The sequence below is a fragment of the Phaethon aethereus genome (genome assembly GCF_964289735.1).
Source record: "Phaethon aethereus genome assembly, chromosome: 20".
Classification (NCBI taxonomy): domain Eukaryota; kingdom Metazoa; phylum Chordata; class Aves; order Phaethontiformes; family Phaethontidae; genus Phaethon; species Phaethon aethereus.
The window spans coordinates 11,510,960-11,521,798 of record NC_138596.1 but is presented as its reverse complement, the minus strand read 5'-3'; positions in this window follow the sequence as shown (position 1 = coordinate 11,521,798).

Here is a 10,839-nt window from a genome sequence, read left to right as displayed (position 1 = left end):
ACTCAATGGTAAAGAGCAGCCCAACTTCGAGAACGAGGTTCCACGTATTTTTCTCATTTGCTGGAGATCACCAGGAACAATCTCTTCTATAAACAAGACCATCTAAGAAAAGCAAATTCTAATGACAAATGCTAAAACACAAGCTGGGCTATTAAACTCATTTTCTGTAAGAACTGTATCCCAATTCGGCTTTCATTTAGGACAGAGCGAAAGTCAAGGTCACGCAGACGCCCACTTTCATCATTTTGTCTTTGAAATCTTCCTCTAGTACTTCCTTTGCTCTGACAGCAACATAGGGGCAGTTTTCTTGCTTTAAATTCAGAATGAGTACATTTGATTTCTACTCCCTGCCCCACTTGTTGGCTGCTCCAGTTCACACGGTCTAGTCTGTACTGTCATGTTGTTTGTTGCGTATAGATTTTTCATAGCCTTGAGGTTAAACATATATGGCACCACGTAAAGTAGGAAAAGATGTTAAAGTACCTCCACTAATTCATCTTCTACACATCTAGAAAGTGTGTTCTGAAGGTGCGCTTGAGGTGGACTTGGTAACTAGCCCCATTTTACAGCTAAGAAAGCAGAGACAGAGCAGAAAAAAAAAAACCACTCCGGTATTTCTGGGTCCTATCCCCATATAAAAAAAATACTCATTTTACTCTGAGTGAAGAATCTTTAATACATCATTCAGTATGCAAAAAACTCTTTAAAGCCATTGAAAGAGGCCTTCAGACCAACAGGTAGGTCTGAATAAAGCCAAAAAGCATGCTGTAAGATGAATCTCAGAACCTCCCATTATTTTCTACAGTACAGCCTTGATTGTTACAAGAAATGCGAAAAGCCAGTGTAGGCTCAATAATTTCAATCTACATTTAAGTATTATATATTGACATAAAACTTTTCAGGTAGGAAGGCAAGAACTAAAAAAAAAAAAAAAAAAAAAGTAATAAAAAAAAAAAAAATCAGTTTCCCAGTGCAGGCTTGGCGCCCAAGTTATTCATCTTCACCTGCCTTTCTCCCAACAAAATGAATACTGAAGAACCTGAAAAGGTATGTTAAAACTCATATTTAAATTACATGTCCATCCTTTGTCATAAAACATGTATTTGTCAAGAAAGAGAATTCCAGAAGAAGGAGGGAAAACAGAACAAGCAGATGTGTTTTAGATGTCGCAGGTGTTAAGAAACCAAAAGGTTGACTCTGTTCTGACAATTCCTTTGAGGTGACAGCAGTCATTCATGCTCCGTCTAGAAATATCACTTCCCACTGAAGATGCTCTTTTTCCACCATAAAAAAGTTCCTCCCAGCCCCCATTTTTTTTAGGTCTCTAAGGCACAGAGCCATAGGAAACGGGGGCAGCAACACTCTTACCTAAAAGAAGTTCCTTTTTTTTTTTTCTACTGTTGCTTAAAAGAATGTGACTGTCACAAAGAATGTCGACAGGAAAAAAAACTATGGTGGAAACAGTTTGACTCAATGTCAAGAGATGCCTCAAAATGCAAAAACTGTAGAAATGCTACAGAAGTTAAACGGTTGCTTACCATGATTCACAAAAATTAACTTTTAGAGGAGACAGAAATGACAGCAAGGCAGTCATAATGCGTCAGGATCTTGCATCACTGGACTTCTAATTGCTACAATATTTCCCATCAAACTACTATACTGCAATAATGCCATGGGCAATCACCATCGGCAGAAATATTCTGTGTGCGCAAACAGACAGACAAACAGGTGGAGCTCAGAAATCCACCATTATTCTAAACAAGCACAAATCACACTTCGAAGGGAGTAACATACGGGGGGGGGGGAAATGGTATTTCATAGCTCATCTCTAACACGTGCTCACTCAAAAGCAGTGTGGCAATCCCTAAAGCGCTGGTTTTATCGCAGAGTTCCTAACTTTTGAGACAGCACAGAAGAGAGCACCCCGAGAACAGGTACGCTCCTCTCCCGGGAGGGGACGGGGGAAGGCCCCCGTCCTGCAGTCTCAGGAGACCCTAAGGGAGAAGTAGCTGGGAGGGTCTCGGGCCAGCGCCCAGAGACTCCCGGAGACCCCGGGGTTCTCCCCACCAGCCCCAGGAGCTCCCAGAGTCTCACAGAGAGGCGACAAATGACCAAAACGCACACACCGGGCTCTCCGGTACGGCAGCGACACTTGAGGGGTGCTCGCATGGGAACCGCTCCGCTGGGGCACGTGTGCTTGGCAGCACTACCGCTTTCCATGTAAAAAAAGAAAAAAAAACCCAGAACACAACAAAACAAACTCCAAAACCCCTCTGCAATGACACCAAACCACACAAGTATTCCTTGGGTTTTTATCAGTTTTAACCTCGCTCAAATCTTAACGCTGCCGGACAACACCTTCCCGAGGAGGAGGCACCGACAGGAGCCGGTGACGACCCGCCAGCCCTCACAGTTCTGGTGACATTCCCGGTCATTTCCCGCTCCCGTCGGGGCACGTGTCGGCCCCGGGGCCGGAGGCGCGGCAGCTCCGGCAAGGCGGAAGGCCACGAGGCGCCGCGGCCCGGACTCCGCACCGGGAGGGCTGCCCGCGCGCCCTGGCCCCGCGGCCGCCGCCCGCCCCCCCCCACCGTACCCCTCGTTCGACCTGCGGCCCGGGCCGGCCGGGGCTGCCGGGGGGGGGGGGCGCGGCGGCACCGCCTGAGGGGCCGCGCGGCGCAAGGGCCCGCGGCGGGCACACCCCCGGCACAATGCGGCCCGGCTGCGGCCCTCGGCGGCCGCGGGGCCCGGTCGTGCTCACCTGCGGCCGGCGCGGCGGCGGAGAAGCGCCGGTGCCCGTCCCGGAAGGGGCGCGTTCAGGCGGCCGCGGCCCCCACAGCCCCGCGGCGAGCGAGCGAGCGAGCGGCGCCGCGTCCCGCAGGCAACTTCGCCGCGCGCGCTCGCCGCACGCGCACGCGCTGCCCGCGGCCGCTCGGGCGCGCGCCCCGCCGGCTGCCACGCAGGCCGGGAGGGTCGGGAGCGCGCGGCGGGCGGGGGGCGGCGCCGCGCGGCGCTCTGCCCACCTGCCGGCCCGCGCGGCGGATTGCGCTGCGCTCCGCGGGGGAGGAGGGGGCGCCGGCGGGGCGATTTTTCCACGTCCCGCCGTACGTCAGCGCCGAGGCCCGGCGGCCCCGCCGAGCAGGGCGTGCGCGAAGTCCTCCCGCCGCGGCCCTTCCCCGGAAAGCGACGGCTGTCCCGGGTGTCGGAAGAATCGCCGGCGGCTCCCAGCGCCCTGCACACCGACAGGGCGCCTGCCGGCGGGGTTCCCCGCTCTCAGCAACAGCCTGGCGGTCCCGGGACTAGCTCTTTCCGCCGCCGCTTGTACGAACGCGGGCCGGCGGCGAAGCGCAGCCCTGCGCAACAGCGGAGCTGCCGCCGCCGCCTGCCTCGCTTCTCCTCCGCGGGTGCTTGGTTAAAGAAGGGCGGGTCGGGGGACGCTCGGCTCGGTGCTCGGGTCCTGCATCGCCGGTAGATCCGGTGCGTTTCGCGGCCGCACGCCTGAAGGGCCGCACGTAGGTGTTTTTGAGGAATGGGGGTCTAAACGGGCCCGGCTCTAAGATACATTCAGCATTTCTGATGGAGAAGCCTTCATTCACAAGCTGCTGTGTTTTGCAGATGAAGGCAAATGTTAGTGCTCAGTACGTTTTAAGTTGAATTTGAACTTGAATTTTAGCAGGATTTTTTACAAGTGAACAAAAGCCTTAAAGTGAAAAGTGAAGTTCACAATAAATCAAAACAAAAGTAGCAAGTCTCATCTAATTGTCTAAATGGGGCAAAAGGTGCAGGGTAGCAGCATATCTGGTGAGAAACGCAATCGCTCGTGTTTTGCCAACTTTCGTACTCCAAGGCCTAGCTCCATCAGAAGGTGTTTGCTGGTACGACGGGGAAGCTCCTCGTGCTGTCATAGCAGAAGGTGCTAATGCCAGCATGACTTAGAGCAGTTCAGCAAATGAAACAGGCGATGCAAGCAAGAGCACCTTTTGCCAGTGTAACTCAGCCCTTTGCCAGTTAATTTTTTTTTTTTTCCATCTATTCTCTAAGCAAGACTAGTTGAACTGCTGTAAGGAGTTAGTGTGGGGCTGATTACAGCTGTCACCTCAGCTGGGATGGAAAGGCAGGAATGAGGGAGGGAGTTCGGGTTGGCCCGGTTCATTAGGGCCAACGCCGGGCACCCTGAATGAACTGTGCGCACGCAGGGAGCCGCGTTCCTTGGGACATGACTGGTGGTTTCATTCTGTTTGTCCTGTGCCTTGGCCTTTGTGTTCCCAGATTCCTTCAGGTGTCCTGTGTCTAGACAGCGCTTGGCTGCCTAGAGAGGACAGTCGGACACCATGACGTCCTTCCCAACAGCACCGAGGGTTTGCTGTTTACCTTCCCTGGGAGCAGCGGGGAAAGGCCACGTTCTGCATCCTGTGTGTTACGTTCCTGAACACATGACTTCCAGGGAAACGCGTGCAGCCCGCGTGGAGTGTAACACTCGGCTGCTTTCCTCTCTCTCGACCGATTGCGTCACCTACACCTACACCAGAGCTGCGGGGAACCTGCTACTGAAGACATTTCGGTTTAAAGAAGTCACTTTTTCCAGCAGACTCCACTCATGTAGTTTAAGCTCCAAAGTGAGTCTCTCTTTTGCAGAACCTGAAAAATTGTGGCAGGTCTTTGCTCAAATGGCATCGTTTATTCATTGAAACTCCTACTCTTAGGAAAACATTCTTGCTAAAGCAATGCCATCTCTGGCATCCAGAGAGACAAGGAACTGCAGCAAATGTTTGTGGGATATTCAAGCGGTTTTGTAAGATTTGAACTGTTTCTTCTGGAAATGTCACTAGGTTTTGTTTTTGTTGTAAAGTTGTTTACACAAAGCTGATATAAATTCATTGCATTCAGTTTGGGTGAATATAAACATGATCCTTCCAGGGGCTCAAGTTTCTGATACATCTCACATTTAAGATACTGTAAAACTAGATTCTCTCTCCCTGAGCATTTCTGATAGTGTAGTTTTCTCTCAAGGGTACAGATGCCTGCACAGCTATGCAATGCTTCTCACTAGAGACAGAGCAATAGACACAACAGATGGAAACTAAGAGGCCACCTGGTTTTAAAGCAAATCATATCATCAATCTATCAGTACAAAATCTGAAACATGGGAAAGTGCTTAGAGAAACAAAATGAATTCAATTTTTTTCTCCAGACTCAATTTTCCTAAGGTCTGTTGATGTACCATTTGCAAAAATGCGTTTCTTTCTCTTAAAAAGAGGGTGTCAGTGGACTGAGGTATAAGAACTTAAGTGTTTTACATCAAAACGACGACAAAAAAAAGAGATCTTTGTTACGCTGCCATAAGTTACCATCTTTCTATTCAGAAAAGCTGTTTTTAAAAATCTGCCACGTTCTTGTGCACAGCTTCAAGATCCAGGTTTTTCATTGCTAAATTAGACAGACCAGACAGAATTACTTTAGATTATCAACAGCAATTCAGTTAGGAAAGAAAATTAAATTTCCTCAATTAAGTCTTGACAGAAATAGACTTCCTTTCATAGTCTATGCCATGGTTCTGTGTAAAATTCTCTTTATAAAGAACCCCCAAAGTGAGAACTTTCAGAAGATGTTTACTTTATTTCTGCCTTGTTTTACTCCCGGTAAGAACAGCCACGAATTGATCCTGCAGGCTGGCTCGCCCGGGCGGCGCTTAAGGCCAGGCACTGGTCACATCCCCCCGCACAGCCACACCTCCCTTTGGCCACGGCCGTCTGTGGATGGCAAGATGAGGCTTCAGGTCTCCAGATCGAGTCTCCTGGAGTGTAAGAAGTGTATTTTATATACATCCATCTCAACGGAGGTTGCACCATTCACAGATCTCAGATAGCCATTTTCATTTAATCAGTTTAATTATTTTGTGCAGTTCAAGATTGGGTTGATGTCCATTTTAATCTACAATATTTAAAATCCCAACAACTGTCAAAAGGAACTCTAAGTAGCTAGTGTAAGCCTGAAGATCAGCCTGTAAGGAATGGAGAACTACATAAATAGAAGTATTTTAAATAACCTAATTTTTAACCTAAAATATGAGGAAATAGTTGTGTATGCCTCTAAAGCTTTTATGGCTAATACTCACATGGTTGTAGAGCAACCACCACCTCCTCATTATTTACAGCCCAAATGTTTCAGTACTGACCCATGGCTTCTGAGGCCACTTTATTGTAATTGTTCAAACAGAACCAAGCACAGCAAGTAAGCACATAATATCAGCGGAGGCTGAGAAAATTAAACAGGAAATTTTCTACATTACTTGTGAGTATGAAGATTCCCAGTAACAAGTCTGTTTCAGGAAAACTAGAATGATCTTGACGCAAATCTTTACAGATTTTAAATCAACATACAGTCAATTTGATTGATTTACTTCATTCTGAGTGCTAAATGCAACTGTCACTGTATCCTTCATCCTCAGTCCACTATTGATAAAAACCTGGCCTTACTGACTTAATATATGCCTATTGACTTATTTGTTATTTTTGATTCTTAATAGCATACACTGAGGAGACTCTGCTAGCAGTTATTTTCAGGAAAAAAAAAAACACAAAAAAACCACCTTCCTCAAATAAAAGTTACAGAGTTTAAAGTGGGGCGATTTTCCAGCAGTAGCTTGAGAAGATAGGCTATGAATTTCTCTTTCCACAGACATAGCTGCAGCATGTCTTCTCCACACACACGCTACATGCGGGCTGACTTTCCTAGTGTGTCTGCAGCCTGCATGCTCGGTTCTCATATTTCTGTAAGGTTCGAGTCCCAGAGGAAGCATTAATGCTAAAGGAATGCATACCAGTGTGGAACTAGTCTAAAAGTCAGTACAAAATCTCTCCAACAGATTGCTCAGAGAAACACCTCTTTTTTACCATATTTAAGATCTGTAGATTGATCTCATGAGCATTTGTGCAGCAGTTTAGTCTCAAACTGATAAGAGTGCTGCAAAAAGAGAGAAATAGAATCAAAGGAGATTAAAAAGCGCTGGTCTTCAGGAAGATAAGGCAACCTAGAGCTGCCACGTGACCCAGCAAACGCTCCAGCTCAGCCGCCTGCGGATCTCATCAGGGAACCAGATGCGACCAGTGGCAGAATATCTTTCGCAGCGTGAGATCTGGAGTATGTGATTGCCAGCCAGGAAAGGGGAGATGGGAAACTATGATGGAGAAAATGTCCTTTTTCTACAGTTTAATTGCTTAGAAGAAAGGACACGTTTTCTTTTAAAGAAGAAGGGATGCTAGAAAGCAGGCTCAGGAAGGTGTCTGGAAGAAGGAGCAGAAGGATTTTTTACATGGGCAAAAAATTTAACATTGCATCCTCTTTTCTGGTGACTGTGTATTTTAAATGATTAAGTGGCAGCAGACAGTTCTCATTCATTTCTTTGGTCAGTTGAAAACAGGGCAGGGCGCTACAGAAAAAATAGAAGAGGCCTGTTGTCCCCCACTAGCAGGGCAGGAAATTGTGATTTTTCATTCATGAATTTGCGCATTCTCCCATGAGGGGGGGACAGCCAGGGAGAGGTGTTTCACCCCAGCAGAGTCCCTCCGCATAGCTAAGGGCCAGAGGGAAGGCCTCAGTGTCGGCCATAGCTCCCTCTCCTTCTTACAGCCAGGCTGTACCTACCGCCACCCCAAACTGTAAAGAGAGCTCATGGCATGAGCTCTGCATTGCCTAGCAGGGGCTGTGAGATGGCTGTTTCTGCTGCTTTTGTGGAAAGGCAAGTGGAAGATGGAGTTTTTCAGGCACACAGGCTTGTGGTTGCTGCTTTTTTGGGGGAGAGAGGGAGGAGGAGGGGGGTTGCTGTATAGGGTTGGAGCTGGGACATGGAGGGAGCTGTGTGTCCTGCACGCACAGATTTCACTCCCTGTGCTCTTGAGAGAGAAGGAGTTTTGGATGCCTTGTCTCGGCCCCTAGCAAAGAATTTGGAGATGAAGCCTGTGCCCTTGAATTTGTATTCGGACACAGAACAGAGAAGTAGTACAGGGAGTGGAGTGCTGGGGTGAGGCCCCCAGCAGCCTGTGTTGCCAAGCAGATGGGATGCCGTGTTCTCAATCAACTGTAGTTTTTAAGGTCATGCCTAGATAATGAGCATCACAGCACTCAACCCTACAGATCATGAATATATGGATGAATACTGACTCATGCATTTTCCTTGCTGCAGCTCTGTTCATGTAACTTGCCCTCTGCTCCAAAGCCAGCACATCCCCCATTTTGGTGTCTCTGCAGACTGTGCACCACCCTCTGCCCACTCACAACTCCCTGGCTTTCCAGGCAGCCCAGCTCTTGACAGTATGTGGTCACTATGATCTCCCCTGCAGCCAGCATCTCCCATGGTCCTCTTCTGGGAACTTCATAATATGGAAGGAGAAAGCAGATAGGACAAGTAATGTCAAGCAGTAAAAGGTTTTCTTGAGTTAGATTTGCAAGAGAAAGTCACACACAACAACAGCTGCAGCACCTGGTCCCTAGAAGTCCTTCATCACCACTAGAAGGTTGTAGCTGCCTTTGCAGATATAGCAGGACCTCAGCAACAAGCTGAACAACCAAGAGTCACGCTGCACTGTGAGAAGCGCTCTGTATGTCAGCGTAAGGACAATGCAAGAGGGAGTCAGAGGAGAAGCAAATATCTAAACTTGACATCACCACACACCAGCCAGCTGGTTGCTGCTGCTGCCACCACCCTGAGAGACTCCAACAATGGGGCAGAGAGAAGGAAGGACAGTGGTGGGAAGGAACCCAAAGGAGAGACCTGAACCGCATCCGGCACCATTGCTGCAGGCTGTAGCTAGACGGAGAGCGTATCCATGCAGTAGGGAGAAGGAGCCCCACAGACATCTCAGTAAGGAAATGTCTAGTGAGGAGAGACTTGGAGGGTTGGGAGCAGACCTTGTGGAATTGGAAAATTATCCAACCTCCTGTGATCAGAGGGCCAGAAATCTGAAACAGGCTGTGTGGCACAGAGCACAGGGAGACAGAAGCATGTTGCTTCAGTACTTTCTCTGATACATCCCATGGTGTGCAACAGTTTTCTTCTCTTAACTTGTTGGCAAGAAGTGTCTGTACTAAGTCAGCAGGTATCTAAGGCTTGCTTTGAGAAGCAAGATTGGCCACAGCACACATGGAGCAATAAAAATCAGAAGCAGCACTATTCTATTGCTGTTTGAGCTCTAAGCTATGTGCCACACTACTTGTGTTACAGCTTACACTGCTTATTTGTGCTGGAGTTTGAAGCACCTTAATTCTAACTAGTTGCCTCTTGCTTCTCTGGGTAAGGTTTGAATGTGGCTCATGGGCTGGAGGCACAGAGCGCACCGACACACAGGCAGTCTGGTAACTGGAGAGCTTGGGCTCAGATGTGAAGTCAAACCATATGTTAGGCTGATAGTAAAGATGCACCATTCAATCACTTTGTTATTGTGTTTGCAAAGGCAGAAGCTTTATTGCTCTGTCTCCTGTATTTTCTTCATGAACTGTCTTAAGTTCGCCCCTGTAGTGTCTCTGGTCATAGCAAGACTCGGACGCCTTCCCTTACTCAGCCATGCTGGAGTTCTCTCTTATTTTTGCTTTCTTACAGTTCCATGAGTGGAGAAAGAGAAAAAGGAAGAGACACAAGAGAAAGGGAGAAGGGAGAAGGGGGAAGGGGGAAGGGAAGCGGAAAGGGAATGAGAGAAAAGAGAGAAAAGAGAAGAAAAGGAAAAGAGAGAAGAGGAGAAGAGCGGAGAGAAGAGAAGAGCGGAGAGAAGAGAAGAGAAAGAAGAGAAAGAGAAAGAGGAAGAGGAAGAGGAAGAGGAAGAGGAAGAGGAAGAGGAGAGAGAAGAGAAGAGAAGAGAAGAGAAGAGAAGAGAAGAGAAGAGAAGAGAAGAGAAGAGAAGAGAAGAGAAGAGAAGAGAAGAGAAGAGAAGAGAAGAGAAGAGAAGAGAAGAGAAGAGAAGAGAAGAGAAGAGAAGAGAAGAGAAGAGAAGAGAAGAGAAGAGAAGAGAAGAGCAATTGAAGCCAGATTGAGCAGCTCTGGCGCTAACAGCCCTAAGCCCTTCCCCTATATTTTCCCTGACATTCCTCCTCGCGACCCCTTCCAAGTGTTCTGGGCGAGTTTCGCAGGAATGCGCAGTTACGCTCAGTCTCCGTGAGCACAGCCTGTTATTCAAAAGGAGTTGGCAGAGCTTTCCAGCTTTCACAGCCAGATGTTACAAGTGTGACCCTGCCAGAAGCTGCATGCATGCACCTTCCCATTCTTGGCCCCCTTCACACGAGATGGTTTCTGAAGAATCTATTCTGGGTAATACTTTTCTTTTGTGATTTGTTCTCCACTTCTAAGATGGATCTGTTTGTAGCACCAATGCTATATAATTTCACAGGTAGAGAAAATGGGATTAATTTTGCCATAAACTTCAATGGGAGCATGACAGATTAGTAACCTTGCAGGACTTTTGGGTCCTACTCATGAGTCAGGACCCAAGCTGTGCTTGGTGTTGTACAAAAAATAGAGAACAAAAGAAGACTCCTGCCAGAAAAGCTTGCAGGTAAGTTTTATATGTCCGACTAACCACATGGATACACAGAGACAAAAGAATGCAAATGAAAAATGAGGCAGTATTGGTTAGCATAACACATGGGCATCACACAATATCAACAGCTCTTCTTTCATCTTTTCCATATATTCCTCTAGCTTATTAACAATTATGGTGATGCATATACTGAGATGCACGGCCAGGATCCAGTTCTGTAGAAGTGCAGCAATATATCACTACACACTGAATGACAGCAGTACAATTTTATGATTATAACTTTGTGTCCCACGTGATGTACGCTTACAGGAGATCT